At 46.8% G+C, this 27,407-nt stretch overlaps 17 non-coding genes and 3 pseudogenes across 17 annotated transcripts; 6 read left to right on the top strand and 14 right to left on the bottom strand.

Moving 5' to 3' along the window:
• The first annotated feature begins 201 nt into the window (after positions 1-201).
• LOC134999513 (U5 spliceosomal RNA) lies at positions 202-317 on the top strand. The gene has a single exon (XR_010201591.1). It is a non-coding gene; the product is annotated as a U5 spliceosomal RNA (small nuclear RNA).
• Positions 318-592: 275 nt separating this feature from the next.
• On the top strand, positions 593-708 carry LOC134999570 (U5 spliceosomal RNA). The gene has a single exon (XR_010201648.1). It is a non-coding gene; the product is annotated as a U5 spliceosomal RNA (small nuclear RNA).
• A 6,628-nt stretch (positions 709-7,336) lies between these two features.
• LOC134999808 (U1 spliceosomal RNA) lies at positions 7,337-7,500 on the bottom strand. The gene has a single exon (XR_010201879.1). It is a non-coding gene; the product is annotated as a U1 spliceosomal RNA (small nuclear RNA).
• Positions 7,501-8,171: 671 nt separating this feature from the next.
• Positions 8,172-8,334, bottom strand: LOC134999445 (U1 spliceosomal RNA). Its single transcript, XR_010201540.1, has one exon. It is a non-coding gene; the product is annotated as a U1 spliceosomal RNA (small nuclear RNA).
• Positions 8,335-8,486: 152 nt separating this feature from the next.
• Positions 8,487-8,650, bottom strand: LOC134999644 (U1 spliceosomal RNA). The gene has a single exon (XR_010201723.1). It is a non-coding gene; the product is annotated as a U1 spliceosomal RNA (small nuclear RNA).
• Positions 8,651-9,318: 668 nt separating this feature from the next.
• On the bottom strand, positions 9,319-9,482 carry LOC134999363 (U1 spliceosomal RNA). Its single transcript, XR_010201471.1, has one exon. It is a non-coding gene; the product is annotated as a U1 spliceosomal RNA (small nuclear RNA).
• A 152-nt stretch (positions 9,483-9,634) lies between these two features.
• On the bottom strand, positions 9,635-9,798 carry LOC134999643 (U1 spliceosomal RNA). Its single transcript, XR_010201722.1, has one exon. It is a non-coding gene; the product is annotated as a U1 spliceosomal RNA (small nuclear RNA).
• Positions 9,799-10,468: 670 nt separating this feature from the next.
• On the bottom strand, positions 10,469-10,631 carry LOC134999394 (U1 spliceosomal RNA). Its single transcript, XR_010201497.1, has one exon. It is a non-coding gene; the product is annotated as a U1 spliceosomal RNA (small nuclear RNA).
• Positions 10,632-10,783: 152 nt separating this feature from the next.
• On the bottom strand, positions 10,784-10,946 carry LOC134999707 (U1 spliceosomal RNA). Its single transcript, XR_010201783.1, has one exon. It is a non-coding gene; the product is annotated as a U1 spliceosomal RNA (small nuclear RNA).
• Positions 10,947-11,648: 702 nt separating this feature from the next.
• LOC134999421 (U1 spliceosomal RNA) lies at positions 11,649-11,783 on the bottom strand (annotated as a pseudogene).
• A 152-nt stretch (positions 11,784-11,935) lies between these two features.
• On the bottom strand, positions 11,936-12,099 carry LOC134999753 (U1 spliceosomal RNA). Its single transcript, XR_010201827.1, has one exon. It is a non-coding gene; the product is annotated as a U1 spliceosomal RNA (small nuclear RNA).
• Positions 12,100-14,460: 2,361 nt separating this feature from the next.
• On the top strand, positions 14,461-14,616 carry LOC134999473 (U1 spliceosomal RNA). The gene has a single exon (XR_010201553.1). It is a non-coding gene; the product is annotated as a U1 spliceosomal RNA (small nuclear RNA).
• A 674-nt stretch (positions 14,617-15,290) lies between these two features.
• Positions 15,291-15,454, top strand: LOC134999856 (U1 spliceosomal RNA). The gene has a single exon (XR_010201924.1). It is a non-coding gene; the product is annotated as a U1 spliceosomal RNA (small nuclear RNA).
• Positions 15,455-15,606: 152 nt separating this feature from the next.
• Positions 15,607-15,769, top strand: LOC134999406 (U1 spliceosomal RNA). Its single transcript, XR_010201509.1, has one exon. It is a non-coding gene; the product is annotated as a U1 spliceosomal RNA (small nuclear RNA).
• A 3,305-nt stretch (positions 15,770-19,074) lies between these two features.
• LOC134999667 (U1 spliceosomal RNA) lies at positions 19,075-19,238 on the bottom strand. The gene has a single exon (XR_010201745.1). It is a non-coding gene; the product is annotated as a U1 spliceosomal RNA (small nuclear RNA).
• A 692-nt stretch (positions 19,239-19,930) lies between these two features.
• On the bottom strand, positions 19,931-20,072 carry LOC134999346 (U1 spliceosomal RNA; annotated as a pseudogene).
• Positions 20,073-20,224: 152 nt separating this feature from the next.
• LOC134999441 (U1 spliceosomal RNA) lies at positions 20,225-20,388 on the bottom strand. Its single transcript, XR_010201536.1, has one exon. It is a non-coding gene; the product is annotated as a U1 spliceosomal RNA (small nuclear RNA).
• A 692-nt stretch (positions 20,389-21,080) lies between these two features.
• LOC135000007 (U1 spliceosomal RNA) lies at positions 21,081-21,222 on the bottom strand (annotated as a pseudogene).
• Positions 21,223-21,374: 152 nt separating this feature from the next.
• On the bottom strand, positions 21,375-21,538 carry LOC134999522 (U1 spliceosomal RNA). Its single transcript, XR_010201600.1, has one exon. It is a non-coding gene; the product is annotated as a U1 spliceosomal RNA (small nuclear RNA).
• Positions 21,539-22,842: 1,304 nt separating this feature from the next.
• Positions 22,843-22,916, top strand: TRNAN-AUU (transfer RNA asparagine (anticodon AUU)). Its single transcript has one exon. It is a non-coding gene; the product is annotated as a tRNA-Asn (tRNA).
• The last annotated feature ends 4,491 nt before the right edge of the window (positions 22,917-27,407 follow it).

The following is a 27,407-nucleotide window of genomic DNA, read 5'->3' as shown; positions in this document are numbered from 1 at the left end:
CTGTTTCTTTTCAAACAGAACTTTCTTGACCATGCTACTTGCTTGAAAGATCTGGGAGCACATGGAAAAGAGTACAAACCATGCTTATAGCAAGGGGAAGCCTGGTGAGAAATCTGCTTTCTTTCTTTCAAATTGGGTGCTCACTTTGAGCTGAATGAGGACTGCTGGCATGGCACTCAGGCGACAGGTGGAATCTTGGTCATGCTCTGGTTTCTCTTCAGAACGAACAAATCTTTCGCCTTTTACTAAAGATTTCCGTGGAGAGGAGCAAAACTGAGTTTTATCTCAAATTTTGCATTCCCCATCTTATTGGGGTTTTATTTTATCTGTTTAAAGATAGAACGAGTGTGCTTTAATGTAAGCTCATTTGCATAGAAATGACAGTAAATGTTTGTTTCTTTTCAAACAGAACTTTCTTGACTATACTAATTGCTTGAAAGATCTGGGAACACATGGAAAAGAGTACAAACCATGTTTATAGCTAGGGGAAGCCTGGTGAGAAATCTGCTATCTTTCTTTCAAATTGGGTGCTCACTTTGAGCTCAATGAGAACTGCTGGCATGGCACTCAGGCGACAGGTGGAATCTTGGTCATGCTCTGGTTTCTCTTCAGAACTAACAAATATTTCGCCTTTTATTAAAGATTTCCGTGGAGAGGAGCAAAACTGAGTTTTATCTCAATTTTTGCATGCCCCATATTATTGGGGTTTCTTTTATCAGTTTAAAGACAGAACGAGTGTGCTTTCTTGTTAGCTTTAATGTAAGTTGCCATAGATGCAGTGAAACACACGTGTAGGGCACGGCGTGTCCGCGTGTATTTGACTCATGTGAAATGTTATAAAACAAAAATATATGATTATGATGTTAGCTGTTAGTCTCCACTAATAGGGAATAGAAGCTGAGCTATAAGAAAGGAATACACTAGATATGATGTCACTTAGCAGATACAATGTCTAAAGTGCATACAGATAGCTACTAATAACTCTTGATAAGAAAGTATATCAGTGTGGGTATATTTATATGATGGGATATTGGGACTAGTGAATATATATCACTCCTGCTGTCCAGATTGGCAATAACCAGACAATTATGATAAGAGTAGAGATGTCACATGGGCTGCTATAGATATTAATTTAATGCTGTATGTGTCATTTGTTACAAATGGATACATTTTCTATGAGTCAGCCTAGCAGCTGCATGTTCTAACAGAACACTATCCTCACACAGAATCTGCTAACCTTGAGATAACTAAATGACAGTGTGTAACAGTCTCTTTACTATAAGACTGTTACAAAGTAATATATATATTTGAAGTCAGTCTAGCAGCTGTGTGTTCCAGCAGTTTATAAGACAAAGAAAATCTCCTATTGTGGAATCTAGACACATGGGACTGCTGGCCTGTGTCATACTATTTCTATGTAATACCAGTAACATGTATATAACTGTTACATAATTGTTACAAATGGATAAATCTTTGAGTCAGCCTAGCAGCTACATGTCCTAACAGGACACCATAAATCCTTTACAGTGTAACAAATTGATTGGTAACACTTAAAGGCTGGAGAGCAGTTATATGCCTTACTAGCATACTCAATATACCACATTATTACACCAGTTACCACGATTATTGACAGCGCATTTGATATATTATATTACCCTCACACTGAGTCTGTTTACCTTCAGATAACTAAGTGACCGAATATGTAACAGTTTCTCTATCATAAGACTGTTACAAAGTGAGATAGATATATTTGGAAGTCAGTCAAACAGCTGTGTGTTTCAGCGGTTTATAAGAAAATTCCTCATTGTGGAATCTGGACCACTAAGGGTTATTATATATATAGCACATGGAATTGCCACATCTCCCTATATGATAATTTCATTACACTGTAACATAATAAGAATTAACTCTTTAACAGTGTAAATAGAGAGTAATGAATCTCTGACACATGGAATATATTATTTCTTAGATGAATTGGATAAACCATTATGACAGACACTTTGCTTCCTAATAAGAATTGAGGTGGCTATACCTCTAAGGAAAGCATTATTGCCTACGCCTAGATCAGATTAAATAAGATCTGGCTGAATATATGAAGGAAGGTTGCTATTTATATGAGAATTGGAATTGCTATATTCCTTAAGGCAACCCCACCGATTGATATATGTTGTCAATTAAGTATATCTGAACGGCTATATCTGGACCAGATTTAATAAGATCTGGCTGATTATATGAAGGAGGGCTGCTATTTATATTGGAATTGCCATATTCCTTAAGGCAACCGCACCTGTTGGTATATCTCGCCAATTAACTATATCTAAACAGCTAAATTAAAGCTATTCATCATTTTTTTAGTTTGGATATTAATAAATATGATCTTTCCATGATGCATAGAGATTTCCCTATCAAGTGATTCCTTATCCGATATAGAAAGCTATCCCCCTGTGGTATTGAATTTAGGAATATAGTCTTAGGGGACACAGAGAAATAAGTGATCCCCATCTACCTAAGCACCCCACAAATTGGAGGTTAGCTTACCGGTTATACTCAATCACCCCCACAAATTCGCCAATGGGGATGGCTTCCCGGGAGGTAACCCCTATTGAGTGAAGGGAGTATATAGGATACGACCCAGTGGTACCTGACGACATAGATACTAACAGCTATTTAATAACATTACGCTAGAAAGTGATTATTAGCAACATATATATCTATATAAACAACCCCGCCAGGGTTGTGCCTTCAAAAATAATCACACACGGACACGCTTTTTAAACCTTTTTTTCACATCTCTTTATTCTTCTTATGCACATGTATGTTAGTTCTGTGATTTTAACCTTTATGTTTCACTGCAGTTTGGGATAATAATATTAATATTTATCCAATTTTAATACATACTTAATAAAGGTTATATTTTATGATTCATTCATTCTGTCCAGTGCGTCAACAGTGCAGATTTCTTCTTGTTTTTTCTCCCAAATTCTATAACAATGACAGTAAATGTTGTTTCTTTTCAAACAGAACTTTCTTGACCATGCTACTTGCTTGAAAGATCTGGGAGCACATGGAAAACAGTACAAACCATGCAGTATCACAAGAGCCTTTATTTGATCTTTCATGAAGATAGAGCAGAATTGAGGACACGTCAACAATTTCTGCCGAAGGTGGTTCATCTTTCCACATGGTGCCTTTGGCCACTGACACCTTCGTTGAGTCAAAGTCTCTGGCTGTGGTCAGAACTTTGAAAATTTATGTCACCAGAACGGTTCAGATTAGGAAAACAGAGGCTCTGTTTGTCCTGTATGCTCCCAACAGGATTGGGTGTCCTGCTTCCATGTAGACCATTATGCGCTGGATCTGTGGTAAGATTCAGCATGCTCATTCCATGGCAGGATTGCCGTTACTGAATTAGGTGAAGACCCATTCTACTAGAAAGGTGGGTTCATCCTGGGCAGCTGGTCGGGGAGTCTCGGCATTGCAACTTTGCCGAGCAGCTATTTAGTAAACACTTTTGCTAAGTTTTACAAGTTTGATACCTTGGCTGATGATAACCTCAAGTTGGGTCATTCGGTGCTGCAGAGTCGTACGCACTCTCCCACCCGTTCAAGAGCTTTGGTATAACCCCATGGTTCTTAATGTGACCCCAGCATCCTCTAGGTCGTATGAGAAAATAGGATTTTAATACCTACCGGTAAATCCTTTTCTCTTAGTCCGTAGAGGATGCTGGGCACCCGTCCCAGTCCATACTGTGTCTGCAGTTATTACTTGTGGTTATACACATGTTATGTTATGGTTCTGGTCAGCTTTTTGCTGCAATTGTTCATGCCGTTGGCTTGTGTTCTGTTGAATGCCACGTTCTGCGGCATGCTTAAGGTGTGAGCTGGTAAGATGCTGACCTTAGTTTAACAATAAATCCTTTCCTCGAAATGTCCGTCTCCCTGGGCACAGTTCCTATAACTGGAGTCTGGAGGAGGGGCATAGAGGGAGGAGCCAGTTCACACCCTTTGAAAGTCTTAAAGTGCCCATGTCTCTTGCGGATCCCGTCTATACCCCATGGTTCTTAATGTGACCCCAGCATCCTCTACGGACTAAGAGAAAAGGATGCCCTTGCGCACTATCCTGACTTCTCCTCCCGTCTGCTTACTTTGTGCCTTCCAACGCACAATGCGAACTACAGGTGGTGCTGCAGGGCCCACACCCTTTTACTTGCCTTACAGAACAGCTCTGGAGCTGTTACAGTGCCCAGCTGCTGCAAGAAATCAGCTTGAATGCTTCAGGGGATGGGGCATGGCCAACATGAGCCCCACACCAAAGGAGGGTGGGGGTGTTTAATGCGAACTAGGGGTCATCCAAGCACCGCAAAAGGCCGCCATGCCCTGCATGCCCCTTTTCTCTTTTCATATGCAGATGAGGGTTCCAGCCAACTTTGGCCCACATCTTGGATGACATCACCGTATGCAAATCCGTCTTCTGCAGACCTTCCCCCAGGAATGCTTGTACTAGTTGTTGCATATGGTTTGATATTTGATGGTGCTTCAATATTAGGCAGCCTTCCACCCTCCCATGTTCATCTGAACAGATGTGGTCTCCCTGCAGTTGTTGTCCCCAGACGAGAGTTCCCTTGTGCGTCCTCAGTTGAATCTCCTTAACTTGACGGGGGAGGGGCTGCCCGAGCAGCCACCCTCCCCAGCCCTATCCCAACTCATACTTATTTTGCATATGAGATCTCTTGATCATGAAGATTGTTCTCACAGGGTGAGGTTCATCCATTATATTTTAAAATAGGAAGGTACAAATTACATATTTGAATTGCATCTATGTGCTGGATTCAAATGTCCCCCCCCCCCCTTCCTTTCTCAATTGTGCCCGTCAGCAGCTATTCTAAGGTTGCTGCCAATGGGTGTGACACATTAATTTCTTCTGTGGGGTACACTGGACTCCACAAGGATTCACATTGGGGTGTAGAGTAGGATCTTGATCTGAGGCACCAACCGGCTCAAAGCTTTTGACTGTTCCCAAGATGCTCAGCGCATCCTCCTCTATAACCCCGCTTCCATGAACAGGGAGCTCAGTTTGTAGTTGGTGCCTTCAGTAGCAGGCCACTTAACAGGGGCCTGCCTCAGGCAGCCTATTCTTAGCTATTAATTTTGACAAGAAAAGAAGAACTTGTTTTATGAGAATCTACAAGGGCTGCAGCAGGCTAGGTCTAATAGACATCTTTACTGCAGCTTCATCACTCCCAGCGGCGCTGTATACTCCCGTGCCCTGGTTGCTGGGTCACTGCAGCGGAGGCTCCAGTTTCTTCCTAAGGTCAGTCACACACACACCGCCCTTCCGGATCACGAGGCCGCTGATGAAGGGGAGCGTGGCCGTAGGGGGTGGACCGTGTGCGCACTGGCGTGGACACTGATTACTGGGCAGCCGCTCCACTAGCCACCAGGTACAGTTAAGGAGCACAGGTCTGGGAGTTTTACTCCTATATTAACCCAATTTTGTACTGCCCGCAGCGCATTGTGATAGGTAATAGGGCCTGATTTAGGTTGGAATGCAATCACAATAAGCGATCCAACTGCAAAAATTGCTAACAGCATACGCATGTGCCTGCATTTTCTGCGGCACCCCGCAGAGAATGCGATCGCCTCTGCCTGTCAATCGGGGCGGGGGGGGGGAGAGGGGGGTCAGCAACACTCCATTTCCAAGTCAGGGATGGAGCGGTGCGGGGGCAAGGCTTCAAAATGGGGTCTGCAACGGAGGAGACACAGGGGGCGTGGTCACAGCGGCTGTATGACATCACATTCAGCCGCTGTGATCACAAAAATGGTGGCGGCTTCCTGCGCGCACATACAGTCTGCACCAGCAGGAGGCTACACCATTTTTTATGATCACGCTGAACTGCAGTGCGACTGCAATTACAGCATGGTCAAGAATGGAGGTGTCATGCTGGGTGGCCATGCCCTGTCACTGTGCAGGAGCCAGCACCGCACACACACTAGTCCCCGGGTGCAGCCCCCAACCCCCGGGACACCCGGAGCAACAAAATGTAGATTCAGGCCACCAGGCCACGCCCCTACCTATGAAACCATGCCTCCTTTTTACCATTGCGCTGCTTATCTGCGCGCACTGCATTACAATCTCCTTCGCCACCTCTCTGGGTGTCACCAGTGATAGTGACACCTCTGCCATGCTTGTAGCAGCTGGTCCTAAGATCTACGCCTCAAGCCCTGAGTGTTTGCCCTTGTGACTTGTTGATCATCATAGCGAAGCAGATGCTTACAGAAAACTGCAGGGGCTTAGATTGAAAATAAAAAAATTGATGGGTATAAGGTAGAGAGGAGCGGGTTCGGTTCTCCGAGAACCGAATTCCCGACGAACTCCACGTGGTTTACACTGGTCCGAGGCAGGCTCGGTTGTTCCCGCCTGACTCGGAAAACCTGAACAAGGGAAAATGTCATCATCCCGCTGTCGGATTCTCTCGAGATTCGGATTCCATATAAAGAGCTGCGCGTTGCCGCCATTTTTACTCGTGCATTGAAGAGAGAGCGGAGAGGACGTGGCTATGTTCTCTCAGTGGAAATCTCAATATCAGTGCTCAGTATCAGTGGTTACTTATTGCTGCTCAGTAATACTAGTAGTGTGTCTCTCCTGCTCAGTGTCAGTTCTCAGTAGTATCCTCATCAGTGCTCAGTATCACTGCTCATTGTCTTGTGCTGCATTGTGGTGCTCAGCATACTACAGTACATTACTAATAGTCCAGTGCTGCATCTTGCTGCTCAGTGTCAGTTCTAGTATCCTCATCAGTGCTCACTATCACTGCTCATTACATTGTGGTGTTCTGTATACTACAGTAACATAGTAATATAGTAACATATAGTAACATAGTTTTTGAGGTTGAATAGAGGCAAATTGCCCATCGTGTTCAACCTGTTTTAAGTTGTGATGATTCTACATACTTGCTGAATAATGTTTTATGACTAGTTAGCTACTATAACTCATGTTACCCCCGGATTAACCATGTTGATATTTTAAGTATTATAACCTTGGATAGCTTTTTCATTCAGAAATGTATCCATTCCTTTTTTAAATCCAATTACAGAGTCCGCCATTACCACCTTCCCTGGCAGGGAATTCCACATCCTGATTGCCCTAACAGTGAACATCATAGTATCTCACCTGGCAGGTAAGTAGGAGTTGGGCTAGAGCTGTGGAGGATTGCTGCTCGGGCACCCCCTGTCAAGTGAAGGAGATCCAACTGAGGCAGCACAAGGGAACTCTCGAAAGAAGAACAAGGCTAGAGGAAGATCTGAGACAAAGAAATCTGACTTTTACCAGAGCTGACCAGAGGAAAGCACAAACGCAGTCCCCCACTACCACAAATAATGCAGTCGAGTTTCCCACATTTGGGGAAATCACAGGGGTCAGCATACCCAGAGTGCAATGAATGAACCTCACCCTGGGAGAACAATCTTCATGACCATGGTATCTCCTATGCAAAATAAGTATGATTTGGGATAGGGCTGGGGAGGGCCGCTGCTCAGGCACATCTCTGTCAAGTAAAGGAGATTCAACTGAGGCAACACAAGGGAACTCTCATCTGGGGACAACAACTGCAGGGAGAACACATATTTTCAGATGAACATGGGAGGGCAGAAGGCTGCCTAACACTGAAGCACCCCCAAACAACAAACCAAATGCAACTACTAGTGCAAGCATTCCTGGGGGAAGGCCTGCAGCAGATGGATTTGCATATGGTGATGTCATCCAAGCAGTGGGTCAAAGTTGGCTTCAACCCTCGTCTGCATATGAAAATAAAAAAGGGGTGTGCAGGGCATGGCGGCCTTTTGCGGCGCTTGGATGACCCCTAGTTTGCATTAAACACCTCCACCTTCCTTCGGTGTGGGGCTCATGTTGGCTATGCCCCAGCCCCTGAAGCATTCTAGCTGATTTCTTGCAGCAGCTGGGCACTGTAACAGCTCCAGAGCTGCTCTGTAAAGCAAGTAAAAGGGTGTGGGCCCTGCAGCACTACCTGTAGTTTGCATTGTGCGTTGGAAGGCACAAAGTAAGCAGACGGGAGAAGTCAGGATAGTGCACAAGGGCATAGAAGGGAGCGGCTCAAGAAAAGAGAAGTGGAAACAGACAGCAAACTAGGCTGGAGAGAGACCTGAGACAAAGAGATCTGAATTATACGAGAGCCGACCAGAGGAAACACAAATTATGTAATCAAGTGTCCCACATTTGGGGAAATCGTAGGAGCAGCACACCCAGAGTGCATTGGGTGAGCCTTGCCCTGGGAGAAGCACCTTCCTGATCATAGTATCTCACCTGGCAGGTAAGTAGGAGTTGGGCTAGAGCTGGGGAGGGTCGCTGTTCGGGCACCCCCCTGTCAAGTGAAGGAGATCCAACTGAGGCAGCACAAGGAAACTCTCGAAAAAAGAACAAGGCTAGAGGAAGATCTGAGACAAAGAAATCTGACTTTTACCAGAGCTGACCAGAGGAAAGCACAAACACAGTCCCCCACTACCACAAATAATGCAGTCGAGTTTCCCACATTTGGGGAAATCACAGGGGTCAGCATACCCAGAATGCAATGAATGAACCTCACCCTGGAAGAACAATCTTCATGACCATGGTATCTCCTATGCAAAATAAGTATGATTTGGGATAGGGCTGGGGAGGGCCGCTGCTCAGGCACATCTCTGTCAAGTAAAGGAGATTCAACTGAGGCAGCACAAGGGAACTCTCATCTGGGGACAACAACTGCAGGGAGAACACATATTTTCAGATGAACATGGGAGAGCAGAAGGCTGCCTAATACTGAAGCACCCCCAAACAACAAACCAAATGCAACAACTAGTACAAGCATTCCTGGGAAAAGGTCTGCAGAAGACGGATTTGCATACGGTGATGTCATCCAAGCAGTGGGCCAAAGTTGGCTGGAACCCTCATCTGCATATGAAAAGAGAAAAGGGGTATGCAGGGCATGGCGGCCTTTTGCGGCGCTTGGATGACCCTTAGTTCGCATTAAACACCTCCACCCTCCGTCGGTGTGGGGCTCATGTTGGCTATGCCCCAGCCCCTGAAGCATTCAAGCTGATTTCTTGCAGCAGCTGGGCACTGTAACAGCTCCAGAGCTGCTCTGTAAGGCAAGTAAAAGGGTGTTGGCCCTGCAGCACTACCTGTAGTTTGCATTGTGCGTTGGAAGGCACAAAGTAAGCAGACAGGAGAAGTCAGGAGAGTGCACAAGGGCAAGGGCAGGGGCTCAAGAAAAGAGAAGTGGAAACAGACAGCAAACTAGGCTGGAGAGAGACCTGAGACAAAGAGATCTGAATTATACGAGTAGCCGACCAGAGGAAACACAAATTATGTAGTCAAGTGTCCCACATTTGGGGAAATCGTAGGAGCAGCACACCCAGAGTGCAATGGGTGAGCCTTGCCCTGGGAGAAGCACCTTCCTGATCATAGTATCTCACCTGGCAGGTAAGTAGGAGTTGGGCTAGAGCTGGGGAGGGTCGCTGCTCGGGCACCCCCCTGTCAAGTGAAGGAAATCCAACTGAGGCAGCACAAGGAAACTCTCAAAAAAAGAACAAGGCTAGAGGAAGATCTGAGACAAAGAAATCTGACTTTTACCAGAGCTGACCAGAGGAAAGCACAAACACAGTCCCCCACTACCACAAATAATGCAGTCGAGTTTCCCACATTTGGGGAAATCACAGGGGTCAGCATACCCAGAATGCAATGAATGAACCTCACCCTGGAAGAACAATCTTCATGACCATGGTATCTCCTATGCAAAATAAGTATGATTTGGGATAGGGCTGGGGAGGGCCGCTGCTCAGGCACATCTCTGTCAAGTAAAGGAGATACAACTGAGGCAGCACAAGAGAACTCTCATCTGGGGACAACAACTGCAGGGAGAACACATATTTTCAGATGAACATGGGAGAGCAGAAGGCTGCCTAATACTGAAGCACCCCAAACAACAAACCAAATGCAACAACTAGTACAAGCATTCCTGGGGGAAGGTCTGCAGAAGACGTATTTGCATACGGTGATGTCATCCAAGCAGTGGGCCAAAGTTGGCTGGAACCCTCATCTGCATATGAAAAGAGAAAAGGGGTATGCAGGGCATGGCGGCCTTTTGCGGCGCTTGGATGACCCTTAGTTCGCATTAAACACCTCCACCCTCCGTCGGTGTGGGGCTCATGTTGGCTATGCCCCAGCCCCTGAAGCATTCAAGCTGATTTCTTGCAGCAGCTGGGCACTGTAACAGCTCCAGAGCTGCTCTGAAAGGCAAGTAAAAGGGTGTGGGCCCTGCAGCACTACCTGTAGTTTGCATTGTGCGTTGGAAGGCACAAAGTAAGCAGACAGGAGAAGTCAGGAGAGTGCACAAGGGCATAGAAGGCAGCGGCTCAAGAAAAGAGAAGTGGAAACAGACAGCAAACTAGGCTGGAGAGAGACCTGAGACAAAGAGATCTGAATTATACGAGAGCCGACCAGGGGAAACACAAATTATGCAGTCAAGTTTCCCACATTTGGGGAAATCGCAGGAGCAGCACACCCAGAGTGCAATGGGTGAGCCTTGCCCTGGGAGAAGCACCTTCATGATCATAGTATCTCACCTGGCAGTTATGTAGGAGTTGGGCTAGAGCTGGGGAGGGTCGCTGCTCGGGTACCCCCCTGTCAAGTGAAGGAGATCAAACTGAGGCAGCACAATGGAACTCTCGAAAGAAGAACAAGGCTAGAGGAAGATCTGAGACAAAGAAATCTGACTTTTACCAGAGCTGACCAGAGGAAAACACAAACACAGTCCCCCACTACCACAAATAATGCAGTTGAGTTTCCCACATTTGGGAAATCACAGGGGTCAGCATACCCAGAATGCAATGAATGAACCTCACCCTGGGAGAACAATCTTTATGACCATGGTATCTCCTATGCAAAATAAGTATGATTTGGGATAGGGCTGGGGAGGGCCGCTGCTCAGGCACATCTCTGTCAAGTAAAGGAGATTCAACTGAGGCAGCACAAGGGAACTCTCATCTGGGGACAACAACTGCCGGGAGAACACATATTTTCAGATGAACATGGGAGGGCAGAAGGCTGCCTAATACTGAAGCACCCCCAAACAACAAACCAAATGCAACAACTAGTACAAGCATTCCTGGGGGAAGGTCTGCAGAAGACGGATTTGCATACAGTGATGTCATCCAAGCAGTGGGCCAAAGTTGGCTGGAACCCTCATCTGCATATGAAAAGAGAAAAGGGGTATGCAGGGCATGGCGGCCTTTTGCGGCGCTTGGATGACCCTTAGTTCGCATTAAACACCCCCACCCTACTTCGGTGTGGGGCTCATGTTGGCCATGCCCCAGCCCCTGAAGCATTCAAGCTGATTTCTTGCAGCAGCTTGGCACTGTAACAGCTCCAGAGCTGCTCTGTAAGGCAAGTAAAAGGGTGTGGGCCCTGCAGCACTACCTGTAGTTTGCATTGTGCATCGGAAGGCACAAAGTAAGCAGACAGGAGGAGAAGTCAGGATAGTGCACAAGGGTATAGAAGGGAGGGGCTCAAGAAAAAAGAAGTGGAAACAGACAGCAAACTAGGCTGGAGAGAGACCTGAGACAAAGAGATCTGAATTATATGAGAGCCGACTAGGGGAAACACAAATTATGCAATCAAGTTTCCCATATTTGGGGAAATCGCAGGGGCAGCACACCCAGAGTGCAATGGGTGAGCCTTGCCCTGGGAGAAGCAACTTCATGATCATAGTATCTCACCTGGCAGGTAAGTAGGAGTTGGGCTAGAGCTGGGGAGGGTCGCTGCTCGGGCACCCCCCTGTCAAGTGAAGGAGATCCAACTGAGGCAGCACAAGGGAACTCTTGAAAGAAGAACAAGGCTAGAGGAAGATCTGAGACAAAGAAATCTGACTTTTACCAGAGCTGACCAGAGGAAAGCACAAACACAGTCCCCCACTACCACAAATAATGCAGTTGAGTTTCCCACATTTGGGGAAATCACAGAGGTCAGCATACCCAGAACGCAATGAATGAACCTAACCCTGGGAGAACAATCTTCATGACCATGGTATCTCCTATGCAAAATAAGTATGATTTGGGATAGGGCTGGGGAGGGCCGCTGCTCAGGCACATCTCTGTCAAGTAAAGGAGATTCAACTGAGGCAGCACAAGGGAACTCTCATCTGGGGACAACAACTGCAGGGAGAACACATATTTTCAGATGAACATGGGAGGGCAGAAGGCTGCCTAATACTGAAGCACCCCCAAACAACAAACCAAATGCAACAACTAGTGCAAGCATTCCTGGGGGAAGGCCTGCCGCAGATGGATTTGCATATGGTAATGTCATCCAAGCAGTGGGTCAAAGTTGGCTTCAACCCTCGTCTGCATATGAAAAGAGAAAAGGGGCATGCAGGGCATGGCGGCCTTTTGCGGCGCTTGGCTGACCCCTAGTTTGCATTAAACACCTCCACCCTCCGTCGGTGTGGGGCTCATGTTGGCTATGCCCCAGCCCCTGAAGCATTCAAGCTGATTTCTTGCTGCAGCTGGGCACTGTAACAGCTCCAGAGCTGCTCTGTAAGGCAAGTAAAAGGGTGTGGGCCCTGCAGCACTACCTGTAGTTTGCATTGTGCGTTGGAAGGCACAAAGTAAGCAGACAGGAGAAGTCTGGAGAGTGCACAAGGGCATAGAAGGCAGCGGCTCAAGAAAAGAGAAGTGGAAACAGACAGCAAGCTAGGCTGGAGAGAGACCTGAGACAAAGAGATCTGAATTATACGAGAGCCGACCAGGGGAAACACAAATTATGCAGTCAAGTTTCCCACAGGAGTATATAGGATACGACCCAGTGGTACCTGACGACATAGATACTAACAGCTATTTAATAACATTACGCTAGAAAGTGATTATTAGCAACATATATATCTATATAAACAACCCCGCCAGGGTTGTGCCTTCAAAAATAATCACACACGGACACGCTTTTTAAACCTTTTTTTCACATCTCTTTATTCTTCTTATGCACATGTATGTTAGTTCTGTGATTTTAACCTTTATGTTTCACTGCAGTTTGGGATAATAATATTAATATTTATCCAATTTTAATACATACTTAATAAAGGTTATATTTTATGATTCATTCATTCTGTCCAGTGCGTCAACAGTGCAGATTTCTTCTTGTTTTTTCTCCCAAATTCTATAACAATGACAGTAAATGTTGTTTCTTTTCAAACAGAACTTTCTTGACCATGCTTCTTGCTTGAAAGATCTGGGAGCACATGGAAAACAGTACAAACCATGCAGTATCACAAGAGCCTTTATTTGATATTTCATGAAGATAGAGCAGAATTGAGGACACGTCAACTATTTCTGCCGAAGGTGGTTCATCTTTCCACATGGTGCCTTTGGCCACTGACACCTTCGTTGAGTCAAAGTCTCTGGCTGTGGTCAGAACTTTGAAAATTTATGTCACCAGAACGGTTCAGATTAGGAAAACAGAGGCTCTGTTTGTCCTGTATGCTCCCAACAGGATTGGGTGTCCTGCTTCCATGTAGACAATTATGCGCTGGATCTGTGGTAAGATTCAGCATGCTCATTCCACGGCAGGATTGCCGTTACTGAATTAGGTGAAGACCCATTCTACTAGAAAGGTGGGTTCATCCTGGGCAGCTGGTCGGGGAGTCTCGGCATTGCAACTTTGCCGAGCAGCTATTTAGTAAACACTTTTGCTAAGTTTTACAAGTTTTAGAGTAAAGGAGATTCAACTGAGGCAGCACAAGGGAACTCTCATCTGGGGACAACAACTGCAGTGAGAACTCATATTTTCAGATGAACATGGGAGGGCAGAAGGCTGCCTAATACTGAAGCACCCCCAAACAACAAACCAAATGCAACAACTAGTACAAGCATTCCTGGGGGAAGGTCTGCAGAAGACGGATATGCATATAGTGATGTCATCCAAGCAGTGGGCCAAAGTTGGCTGGAACCCTCATCTGCATATGAAAAGAGAAAAGGGGTATGCAGGGCATGGCGGCCTTTTGCGGCGCTTGGATGACCCTTAGTTCGCATTAAACACCCCCACCCTCCTTCGGTGTGGGGCTCATGTTGGCCATGCCCCAGCCCCTGAAGCATTCAAGCTGATTTCTTGCAGCAGCTTGGCACTGTAACAGCTCCAGAGCTGCTCTGTAAGGCAAGTAAAAGGGTGTGGGCCCTGCAGCACTACCTGTAGTTTGCATTGTGCATTGGAAGGCACAAAGTAAGCAGACAGGAGGAGAAGTCAGGATAGTCCACAAGGGTATAGAAGGGAGGGGCTCAAGAAAAAAGAAGTGGAAACAGACAGCAAACTAGGCTGGAGAGAGACCTGAGACAAAGAGATCTGAATTATATGAGAGCCGACCAGGGGAAACACAAATTATGCAGTCAAGTTTCCCACATTTGGGGAAATCGCAGGGGCAGCACACCCAGGTGAGATACTATAATCAGGAAGGTGCTTCTCCCAGGGCAAGGCTCACCCATTGCACACTGGGTGTGCTGCTCCTACGATTTCCCCAAATGTGGGACACTTGACTGCATAATTTGTGTTTCCTCTGGTCGGCTCTCGTATAATTCAGATCTCTTTGTCTCAGGTCTCTCTCCAGCCTAGTTTGCTCTCTGTTTCCACTTCTTTTTTCTTGAGCCCCTCCCTTCTATACCCTTGTGTACTATCCTGACTTCTCCTCCCGTCTGCTTACTTTGTGCCTTCCAATGCACAATGCAAACTACAGGTAGTGCTGCAGGGCCCACACCCTTTTACTTGCCTTACAGAGCAGCTCTGGAGCTGTTACAGTGCCCAGCTGCTGCAAGAAATCAGCTTGAATGCTTCATGGGATGGGGCATGGCCAACATGAGCCCCACACCAAAGGAGGGTGGGGGTGTTAAATGCGATCTAGGGGTCATCCAAGCACCGCAAAAGGCCGCCATGCCCTGCACGCCCCTTTTCTCTTTTCATATGCAGATGAGGGTTGAAGCCAACTTTGACCCACTGCTTGGATAACATCACCATATGCAAATCCATCTGCTGCAGGCCTTCCCCCAGGAATGCTTGCACTAGTTGTTGCATTTGGTTTGTTGTTTGGGGGTGCTTCAGTATTAGGCAGCCTTCTGCCCTCCCATGTTCATCTGAAAATATGTGTTCTCCCTGCAGTTGTTGTCCCCATATGAGAGTTCCCTTGTGCTGCCTCAGTTGAATCTCCTTTACTTGACAGAGATGTGCCTGAGCAGCGGCCCTCCCCAGCCCTATCCCAAATCATACTTATTTTGCATAGGAGACACCATGGTCATGAAAATTGTTCACCCAGGGTGAGGTTCATTCATTGCACTCTGGGTATGCTGACCCCTGTGATTTACCCAAATGTGGGAAACTCGCCTGCATTATTTGTGGTAGTTGGGGACTGTGTTTGTGTTTTCCGCTGGTCAGCTCTGGTAAAAGTCAGATTTCTTTGTCTCAAATCTTCCTCTAGCCTTGTTCTTCTTTCGAGAGTTCCATTGTGCTGCCTCAGTTGGATCTCCTTCACTTGACAGGGGGGTGCCCGAGCAGCGACCCTCCCCAGCTCTAGCCCAACTCCTACTTACCTGCCAGGTGAGATACTATGATCTTGAAGGTGCTTCTCCCAGGGCAAGGCTCAACCATTGCACTCTGGGTGTGCTGCCCCTGCGATTTCCCCAAATATGGGAAACTTGACTGCATAATTTGTGTTTCCCCTGGTCGGCTCTCGTATAATTCAGATCTCTTTGTCTCAGGTCTCTCTCCAGCCTAGTTTGCTGTCTGTTTCCACTTCTCTTTTCTTGAGCCGCTCCCTTCTATGCCCTTGCGCACTATCCTGACTTCTCCCGTCTGCTTACTTTGTGCCTTCCAACGCACAATGCGAACTACAGGTAGTGCTGCAGGGCCCACACCCTTTTATTTGCCTTACAGAGCAGCTCTGGAGCTGTTACAGTGCCCAGCTGCTGCAAGAAATCAGCTTGAATGCTTCAGGGGCTGGGGCATAGCCAACATGAGCCCCACACCGAAGGAGGGTGGAGGTGTTTAATGCGAACTAGGGGTCATCCAAGCGCCGCAAAAGGCCGCCATGCCCTGCATAACCCTTTTCTCTTTTCATATGCAGATGAGGGTTCCAGCCAACTTTGGCCCACTGCTTGGATGACATCACCGTATGCAAATTCGTCTCCTGCAGACCTTCCCCCAGGAATGCTTGTACTAGTTATTGCATATGGTTTGATATTTGATGGTGCTTCAGTATTAGGCAGCCTTCCGCCCTCCCATGTTCATCTGAAAAAATGTGGTCTCCCTGCAGTTGTTGTCCCCAGACGAGAGTTCCCTTGTGCTTCCTCAGTTGAATCTCCTTAACTTGACGGGGGAGGGGCTTGCCCGAGCAGCCACCCTCCCCAGCCCTATCCCAACTCATACTTATTTTGCATATGAGATCTCTATATCATGAAGATTGTTATCACAGGGTGAAGTTCATCCATTATATTTTAAAATAGGAAGGTTCAAATTACATATTTGAATTGCATCTATGTGCTGGATTCAAATGTCCCCCCCCCCCTTCCTTTCTCAATTGTGCCCGTCAGCAGCTATTCTAAGGTTGCTGCCAATGGGTGTGACACATTAATTTCTTCTGTGGGGTACACTGGACTCCACAAGGATTCACATTGGGGTGTAGAGTAGGATCTTGATCTGAGGCACCAACCGGCTCAAAGCTTTTGACTGTTCCCAAGATGCTCAGCGCATTCTCCTCTATAACCCCGCTTCCATGAACAGGGAGCTCAGTTTGTAGTTGGTGCCTTCAGTAGCAGGCCACTTAACAGGGGCCTGCCTCAGGCAGCCTATTCTTAGCTATTAATTTTGACAAGAAAATAAGAACTTTTTTTATGAGAATCTACAAGGGCTGCAGCAGGCTAGGTCTAATAGACATCTTTACTGCAGCTTCATCACTCCCAGCGGCGCTGTATACTCCCGTGCCCTGATTGCTGGGTCACTGCAGCGGAGGCTCCGGTTTCTTCCTAAGGTCAGTCACACACGCACCGCCCTTCCGGATCACGAGGCCGCTGATGAAGGGGAGCGTGGCCGTAGGGGGTGGACCGTGTGCGCACTGGCGTGGACACTGATTACTGGGCAGCCGCTCCACGAGCCACCAGGTACAGTTAAGGAGCACAGGTCTGGGGTTTTTTCTCCCATATTAAACCAATTTTGTACTGCCCGCAGCGCATTGTGATAGGTAATAGGGCCTGATTCAGGTTGGATTGCAATCACAGTAAGCGATCCAACTGCAAAAATTGCTAAGAGCATACGCATGTGCCTGCATTTTCTGCGGCACCCCGCAGAGAATGCGATCGCCTCTGCCTGTCAATCGGGGCAGGGGGGGAGAGGGGGGTCAGCAACACTCCATTTCCAAGTCAGGGATGGAGCGGTGCGGGGGCAAGGCTTCAAAATGGGGTCTGCAACGGAGGAGACACAGGGGGCGTGGTCACAGCGGCTGTATGACATCACATTCAGCCGCTGTGATCACAAAAATGGTGGCGGCTTCCTGCGCGCACATACAGTCTGCACCAGCAGGAGGCTACACCATTTTTTATGATCACGCTGAACTGCAGTGCGACTGCAATTACAGATTGGTCAAGAAGGGAGGCGTCATGCTGGGTGGCCATGTCCTGTCACTGTGCAGGAGCCAGCACCGCTCACACACTAGTCCCCGGGTGCAGCCCCCAACCCCCGGGACACCCGGAGCAACAAAATGTAGATTCAGGCCACCAGGCCACGCCCCTACCTATGAAACCATGCCTCCTTTTTACCATTGCGCTGCTTATCTGCGCGCACTGCATTACAATCTCCTTCGCCACCTCTCTGGGTGTCACCAGTGATAGTGACACCTCTGCCATGCTTGTAGCAGCTGGTCCTAAGATCTACGCCTCAAGCCCTGAGTGTTTGCCCTTGTGACTTGTTGATCATCATAGCGAAGCAGATGCTTACAGAAAACTGCAGGGGCTTAGATTGAAAATAAAAAAATATATGGGTATAAGGTAGAGAGGAGCGGGTTCGGTTCTCCGAGAACCGAATTCCCGACGAACTCCACGTGGTTTACACTGGTCCGAGGCAGGCTCGGTTGTTCCCGCCTGACTCGGAAAACCTGAACAAGGGAAAATGTCATCATCCCGCTGTCGGATTCTCGCGAGATTCGGATTTCATATAAAGAGCTGCGCGTTGCCGCCATTTTTACTCGTGCATTGAAGAGGGAGCGGAGAGGACGTGGCTATGTTCTCTCAGTGGAAATCTCAATATCAGTGCTCAGTATCAGTGGTTACTTATTGCTGCTCAGTAATACTAGTAGTGTGTCTCTCCTGCTCAGTGTCAGTTCTCAGTAGTATCCTCATCAGTGCTCAGTATCACTGCTCATTGTCTTGTGCTGCATTGTGGTGCTCAGCATACTACAGTACATTACTAATAGTCCAGTGCTGCATCTTGCTGCTCAGTGTCAGTTCTAGTATCCTCATCAGTGCTCACTATCACTGCTCATTACATTGTGGTGTTCTGTATACTACAGTAACATAGTAATATAGTAACATATAGTAATATAGTTTTTGAGGTTGAAAAGAGGCAAATTGCCCATCGTGTTCAACCTGTTTTAAGTTGTGATGATTCTACATACTTGCTGAATAATGTTTTATGACTAGTTAACTACTACAACTCATGTTACCCCCGGATTAACCATGTTGATATTTTAAGTATTATAACCTTGGATAGCTTTTTCATTCAGAAATGTATCCATTCCTTTTTTAAATCCAATTACAGAGTCCGCCATTACCACCTTCCCTGGCAGGGAATTCCACATCCTGATTGCCCTAACAGTGAAGATCATAGTATCTCACCTGGCAGGTAAGTAGGAGTTGGGCTAGAGCTGTGGAGGATTGCTGCTTGGGCACCCCCTGTCAAGTGAAGGAGATCCAACTGAGGCAGCACAAGGGAACTCTCGAAAGAAGAACAAGGCTAGAGGAAGATCTGAGACAAAGAAATCTGACTTTTACCAGAGCTGACCAGAGGAAAGCACAAACACAGTCCCCCACTACCACAAATAATGCAGTCGAGTTTCCCACATTTGGGGAAATCACAGGGGTCAGCATACCCAGAATGCAATGAATGAACCTCACCCTGGGAGAACAATCTTCATGACCAAGGTATCTCCTATGCAAAATAAGTATGATTTGGGATAGGGCTGGGGAGGGCCGCTGCTCAGGCACATCTCTGTCAAGTAAAGGAGATTCAACTGAGGCAGCACAAGGGAACTCTCATCTGGGGACAACAACTGCAGGGAGAACACATATTTTCAGATGAACATGGGAGGGCAGAAGGCTGCCTAAAACTGAAGCACCCCCAAACAACGAACCAAATGCAACTACTAGTGCAAGCATTCCTGGGGGAAGGCCTGCAGCAGATGGATTTGCATATGGTGATGTCATCCAAGCAGTGGGTCAAAGTTGGCTTCAACCCTTATCTGCATATGAAAAGAAAAAAGGGGTGTGCAGGGCATGGCGGCCTTTTGCGGCGCTTGGATGACCCCTAGTTCGCATTAAACACCTCCACCCTCCTTCGGTGTGGGGCTCATGTTGGCTATGCCCCAGCCCCTGAAGCATTCAAGCTGATTTCTTGCAGCAGCTGGGCACTGTAACAGCTCCAGAGCTGCTCTGTAAAGCAAGTAAAAGGGTGTGGGCCCTGCAGCACTACCTGTAGTTTGCATTGTGCGTTGGAAGGCACAAAGTAAGCAGATGGGAGAAGTCAGGATAGTGCACAAGGGTATAGAAGGGAGGGGCTCAAGAAAAAAGAAGTGGAAACAGACAGCAAACTAGGCTGGAGAGAGACCTGAGACAAAGAGATCTGAATTATATGAGAGCCGACCAGGGGAAACACAAATTATGCAGTCAAGTTTCCCACATTTGGGGAAATCGCAGGGGCAGCACACCCAGAGTGCAATGGGTGAGCCTTGCCCTGGGAGAAGCAACTTCATGATCATAGTATCTCACCTGGCAGGTAAGTAGGAGTTGGGCTAGAGCTGGGGAGGGTCGCTGCTCGGGCACCCCCCTGTCAAGTGAAGGAGATCCAACTGAGGCAGCACAAGGGAACTCTCGAAAGAAGAACAAGGCTAGAGGAAGATCTGAGACAAAGAAATCTGACTTTTACCAGAGCTGACCAGAGGAAAGCACAAACACAGTCCCCCACTACCACAAATAATGCAGTTGAGTTTCCCACATTTGGGGAAATCACAGGGGTCAGCATACCCAGAATGCAATGAATGAACCTAACCCTGGGAGAACAATCTTCATGACCATGGTATCTCCTATGCAAAATAAGTATGATTTGGGATAGGGCTGGGGAGGGCCGCTGCTCATGCACATCTCTGTCAAGTAAAGGAGATTCAACTGAGGCAGCACAAGGGAACTCTCATCTGGGGACAACAACTGCAGGGAGAACACATATTTTCAGATGAACATGGGAGGGCAGAAGGCTGCCTAATACTGAAGCACCCCCAAACAACAAACCAAATGCAACAACTAGTGCAAGCATTCCTGGGGGAAGGCCTGCAGCAGATGGATTTGAATATGGTGATGTCATCCAAGCAGTGGGTCAAAGTTGGCTTCAACCCTCGTCTGCATATGAAAAGAATAAAGGGGTGTGCAGGGCATGGCGGCCTTTTGCGGCGCTTGGATGACCCTTAGTTCGCATTAAACACCTCCACCCTCCTTCGGTGTGGGGCTCATGTTGGCTATGCCCCAGCCCCTGAAGCATTCAAGCTGATTTCTTGCAGCAGCTGGGCACTGTAACAGCTCCAGAGCTGCTCTGTAAAGCAAGTAAAAGGGTGTGGGCCCTGCAGCACTACCTGTAGTTTGTATTGTGCGTTGGAAGGCACAAAGTAAGCAGACGGGAGAAGTCAGGATAGTGCACAAGGGTATAGAAGGGAGGGGCTCAAGAAAAAAGAAGTGGAAACAGACAGCAAACTAGGCTGGAGAGAGACCTGAGACAAAGAGATCTGAATTATATGAGAGCCGACCAGGGGAAACACAAATTATGCAGTCAAGTTTCCCACATTTGGGGAAATCGCAGGGGCAGCACACCCAGAGTGCAATGGGTGAGCCTTGCCCTGGGAGAAGCATCTTCATGATCATAGTATCTCACCTGGCAGGTAAGTAGGAGTTGGGCTAGAGCTGGGGAGGGTCGCTGCTCGGGCACCCCCCTGTCAAGTGAAGGAGATCCAACTGAGGCAGCACAAGGGAACTCTCGAAAGAAGAACAAGGCTAGAGGAAGATCTGAGACAAAGAAATCTGACTTTTACCAGAGCTGACCAGAGGAAAGCACAAACACAGTCCCCCACTACCACAAATAATGCAGTTGAGTTTCCCACATTTGGGGAAATCACAGGGGTCAGCATACCCAGAATGCAATGAATTAACCTAACCCTGGGAGAACAATCTTCATGACCATGGTATCTCCTATGCAAAATAAGTATGATTTGGGATAGGGCTGGGGAGGGCCGCTGCTCAGGCACATCTCTGTCAAGTAAAGGAGATTCAACTGAGGCAGCACAAGGGAACTCTCATCTGGGGACAACAACTGCAGGGAGAACACATATTTTCAGATGAACATGGGAGGGCAGAAGGCTGCCTAATACTGAAGCACCCCCAAACAACAAACCAAATGCAACAACTAGTGCAAGCATTCCTGGGGGAAGGCCTGCCGCAGATGGATTTGCATATGGTGATGTCATCCAAGCAGTGGGTCAAAGTTGGTTCAAACACCTTTGCAAAGTTCTATAAGTTTGATACCCTGGCTGAGGAGGACCTCCTGTTTGCTCAATCGGTGCTGCAAAGTCATCCGCACTCTCCTGCCCGTTTGGGAGCTTTGGTATAATCCCCATGGTCCTTACGGAGTCCCCAGCATCCTCTAGGACGTAAGAGAAAATAAGATTTTAAACCTACCGGTAAATCTTTTTCTCGTAGTCCGTAGAGGATGCTGGGTGCCCGTCCCAAGTGCGGTCTACTTCTGCAAGACTTGTATATAGTTATTGCTTACATAAGGGTTATATGTTAGTTTTCATCGGTCTTGGACTGATGCTATGTTGTTTTCATACTGTTAACTGGGTAGTATATCACAAGTTATACGGTGTGATTGGTGTGGCTGGTATGAATCTTGACCTTGGATTAACAAAAATCCTTTCCTCGTACTGTCCGTCTCCTCTGGGCACAGTTTCTCTAACTGAGGTATGGAGGAGGGGCATAGAGGGAGGAGCCAGTGCACACCCAGATCTAAAGTCTTTCTTAAAGTGCCCATGTCTGCTGCGGAGCCCGTCTATCCCCCATGGTCCTTACGGAGTCCCCATCATCCTCTACGGACTACGAGAAAAAAAAATTACCGGTAGGTTTAAAATGTTATTTTTTTCTCTGCAACCCACTGCTAAATTGTGCTTCCTAGCTGTTTTTTATAAAATCACTTAATTAAATCTAACTCTGATTACGTCAGAGAAGGCCAGGTACCCTACACCATAAGAGGGGGTTTGAAATTTTGACTTGTCTACTTAAAGATCACCAAAATCTGATGACAAGGTCAATTACATCCCTGGGTGGGATTGAACCACCAACCTTTTGGTTAATAGCCCATGTAAGTGCAAGAAATCCTGAAGCACTCACTCATCATGGGAAAGTACCAATGTGTTTCTTACAAAAATTCTCCAGATTATTGACTTTTTAAAGTTTTTCTAGGAAACGTTCTAGATGAATGCTTATTAGCCTTTGTCAGTATTGACTTTCGCAAGGTGTCTCTGTGGCGCAATCGGTTAGCATGTTTGGCTATTAACCAAAAGGTTGGTGGTTCAATCCCACCCAGGGATGTAATTGACCTTGTAATCAGATTTTGGTGATCTTTAAGTAGACAAGTCAAAATTTCAAAAACCCCCCTTATGGTGTAGGGTACCTGGCCTTCTCTGATGTAATCAGAGTTAGATTTGATTAAGTGATTTTATAAAAAAACAGCTAGGAAGCACAATTTAGCAGTGAGTTGCAGAGAAAAAAAATTATGCTGGCAGAAAAGTCCAATTGAGTGATTAAACAGCTCTTCATTTTCTGATTTTATGTTTATGCTAACAAATTTGCTCTCTGAAAAGTGTCCACAAAGCCAAGTCTCTGATTAACACCTTTGTAGGAATGGTTTTTCACCTATTACTGAATTAAACTTGCTTCATTGGAAAGGCATCAAAGATGCATCCTCATTTCAATGTCTACTGAAATAATACAGGTTGACACCAGGAAACGTCACTGCATCCTTGCTGCTTCCTCATGGGGAAGTCTGTTTAATGTGAAAACAAGGTGATATCTAATCAGCACACAGGTAAGGAATTAAGAAAATCTTTCTTTATGGGTGAAGATGTTTCTCACAAATTGTTGTCCCAATGCATCATTGAAATTCAAGATGGAAGATGATTTTCATATATCACTTGTACATTTTGCATTGCTCTTCTGGTGACAATGTAGTTTGTTTTTGTCAATTACCATTTCAGTAATAGGGTAAAGAAAATTAAGTGGATTTTTTAAAGAAAACAATGCTGTCAATATACTATTAAAACAAATTAAAATGATAAAAGTTATTGTACTTTAAGTAAAAATAAAAGTGCCAAAATATCAATCCCAGTTTTTGATTACTTTAATTATAAAAAAAAAAAATGCACATAGCAGAGGATAGTTTCGATCAATCGACCTCTGGGTTATGGGCCCAGCATGCTTCCATTGCACTACTCTGCTGCTCATGGAAGTGTCAGAGATCCTGAAGACTAAATTGATTAAAGGCCTTAAAGTACTGGACTATAAGGAAAGACTTACTAGGCTGAATATTTATACACTAGAAAAGAGGTGCCTAAGAGGAGATATTATTAATATCTTCAAATATGTAAAGATACATAACAAAGAGTTATCAGAGGAATTATTTATTAAAAGAACACGTGGTCACTCGCTGCGACTGGAGGAAAGTTCAGAACGCAATGGAGGAAAGGTTTCTTCACTGTTAGGGCAATCAGGATGTGGAATTCCCTGCCAGGGAAGGTGGTAATGGCGGACTCTGTAATTGGATTTAAAAAAGGAATGGATACATTTCTGAATGAAAAAGCTATCCAAGGTTATAATACTTAAAATATCAACATGGTTAATCCGGGGGTAACATGAGTTATAGTAGCTAACTAGTCATAAAACATTATTCAGCAAGTATGTAGAATCATCACAACTTAAAACAGGTTGAACACGATGGGCAATTTGCCTCTATTCAACCTCAAAAACTATGTTACTATATTACTATGTTATTGTAGTATACAGAACACCACAATGCAATGAGCAGTGATAGTGAGCACTGATGAGGATACTAGAACTGACACTGAGCAGCAAGATGCAGCACTGGACTATTAGTAATGTACTGTATTATGCTGAGCAACACAATGCAGCACAAGACAATGAACAGTGATACTGAGCACTGATGAGGATACTACTGAGAACTGACACTGAGCAGGAGAGACACACTACTAGTATTACTGAGCAGCAATAAGTAACCACTGATACTGAGCACTGATATTGAGATTTCCACTGAGAGAACATAGCCACGTCCTCTCCGCTCTCTCTTCAATGCACGAGTAAAAATGGCAGCAACGCGCAGCTCTTTATATGGAATCCGAATCTCGCGAGAATCCGACAGCGGGATGATGACATTTTCCCTTGTTCAGGTTTTCCGAGTCAGGCGGGAACAACCGAGCCTGCCTCGGACCAGTGTAAACCACGTGGAGTTCGTGGGGAATTCGGTTCTCGGAGAACCGAACCCGCTCCTCTCTACCTTATACCCTATCAATTTTTTTATTTTCAATCTAAGCCCCTGCAGTTTTCTGTAAGCATCTGCTTCGCTATGATGATCAACAAGTCACAAGGGCAAACACTCAGGGTTTGAGGCGTAGATCTTAGGACCAGCTGCTACAAGCATGGCAGAGGTGTCACTATCACTGGTGACACCCAGAGAGGTGGCGAGGGAGATTGTAATGCAGTGCGCGCAGATAAGCAGTGCAATGGTAAAAAGGAGGCATGGTTTCATAGGTAGGGGCGTGGCCTGGTGGCCTGAATCTACATTTTGTTGCTCCGGGTGTCCCGGGGGTTGGGAGCTGCACCCGGGGACTAGTGTGTGAGCGGTGCTGGCTCCTGCAAAGTGACAGGGCATGGCCACCCAGCATGACGCCTCCCTTCTTGACCATGCTGTAATTGCAGTCGCACTGCAGTTCAGCGTGATCATAAAAAATGGTGTAGGCTCCTGCTGGTGCAGACTGTATGTGCGCGCAGGAAGCCGCCACCATTTTTGTGATCACAGCGGCTGAATGTGATGTCATACAGTCGCTGTGACCACGCCCCCTGTGTCTCCTCCGTTGCAGACCCCATTTTGAAGCCTTGCCCCCGCACCGCTCCATCCCTGACTTGGAAATGGAGTGTTGCTGACCCACCTCTCCCCCCCTTCCCCGCCCCGATTGACAGGCAGAGGCGATCACATTCTCTGCGGGGTGCCGCAGAAAATGCAGGCACATGCGTATGCTCTTAGCAATTTTTGCAGTTGGATCGCTTATTGTGATTGCAATCCAACCTGAATCAGGCCCTATTACCTATCACAATGCGCTGCGGGCAGTACAAAATTGGGTTAATATAGGAGAAAAACCCCCAGACCTGTGCTCCTTAACTGTACCTGGTGGCTAGTGGAGCGGCTGCCCAGTAATCAGTGTCCACCACAGTGCGCACACGGCCCACCCCCTACGGCCTCGCTCCCCTTCAGCAGCGGCCTCGTGATCCGGAAGGGTGGTGTGTGTGTGACTGACCTTAGGATGAAACCGGAGCCTCCGCTGCAGTGACCCAGCAACCAGGGCACGGGAGTATACAGCGCCGCTGGGAGTGATGAAGCTGCAGTAAAGATGTCTATTAGACCTAGCCTGCTGCAGCCCTTGTAGATTCTCATAAAACAAGTTCTTCTTTTCTTGTCAAAATTAATAGCTAAGAATAGGCTGCCTGAGGCAGGCCCCTGTTAATTGGCCTGCTACTGAAGGCACCAACTACAAACTGAGCTCCCTGTTCATGGAAGCGGGGTTATAGAGGAGAATGCACTGAGCTTCTTGGGAACAGTCAAAAGCTTTGAGCCGGTTGGTGCCTCAGATCAAGATCCTACTCTACACCCCAATGTGAATCCTTGTGGAGTCCAGTGTACCCCACAGAAGAAATTAATGTGTCACACCCATTGGCAGCAACCTTAGAATAGCTGCTGACGGGCACAATTGAGAAAGGAAGGGGGGGGGGACATTTGAATCCAGCACATAGATGCAATTCAAATATGTAATTCGTACCTTCCTATTTTAAAATATAATGGATGAACCTCACCCTGTGAGAACAATCTTCATGATCAAGAGATCTCATATGCAAAATAAATATGAGTTGGGATAGGGCTAAGGAGGGCTGCTCGGGCAGCACCTCCCCCGTCAAGTTAAGGAGATTCAACTGAGGAAGCACAAGGGAACTCTCGTCTGGGGACAACAACTGCAGGGAGACCACATCTTTTCAGATGAACATGGGAGGGCGGAAGGCTGCCTAATACTGAAGCACCATATGCAACAACTAGTACAAGCATTCCTGGGGGAAGGTCTGCAGCAGACGGATTTGCATACGGTGATGTTATCCAAGCAGTGGGCCAAAGTTGACTGGAACCCTCATCTGCATATGAAAAGAGAAAAGGGGCATGCAGGGCATGGCGGCCTTTTGCAGTGCTTGGATGACCCCTAGTTCACATTAAACACCCCCACCCTCCTTTGGTGTGGGGCTCATGTTGGCCATGCCCCATCCCCTGAAGCATTCAAGCTGATTTCTTGCAGCAGCTGGGCACTGTAACAGCTCCAGAGCTGTTCTGTAAGGCAAGTAAAAGGGTGTGGGCCCTGCAGCACCACCTGTAGTTCGCATTGTGCGTTGGAAGGCACAAAGTAAGCAGACGGGAGGAGAAGTCAGGATAGTGCGCAAGGGCATTCTTTTCTCTTAGTCCGTAGAGGATGCTGGGGTCACATTAAGAACCATGGGGTATAGACGGGATCCGCAAGAGACATGGGCACTTTAAGACTTTCAAAGGGTGTGAACTGGCTCCTCCCTCTATGCCCCTCCTCCAGACTCCAGTTATAGGAACTGTGCCCAGGGAGACGGACATTTCGAGGAAAGGATTTATTGTTAAACTAAGGTGAGCATCTTACCAGCTCACACCTTAAATATGCCGCAGAACGTGGCATTCAACAGAACACAAGCCAACGGCATGAACAATTGCAGCAAAAAGCTGACCAG

This window comes from Pseudophryne corroboree, unplaced genomic scaffold, assembly GCF_028390025.1.
Source record: "Pseudophryne corroboree isolate aPseCor3 unplaced genomic scaffold, aPseCor3.hap2 scaffold_150, whole genome shotgun sequence".
Lineage (NCBI taxonomy): Eukaryota > Metazoa > Chordata > Amphibia > Anura > Myobatrachidae > Pseudophryne > Pseudophryne corroboree.
Note: the sequence above shows the minus strand (reverse complement) of the source record. Positions and strands in the feature narration are given on the sequence as shown.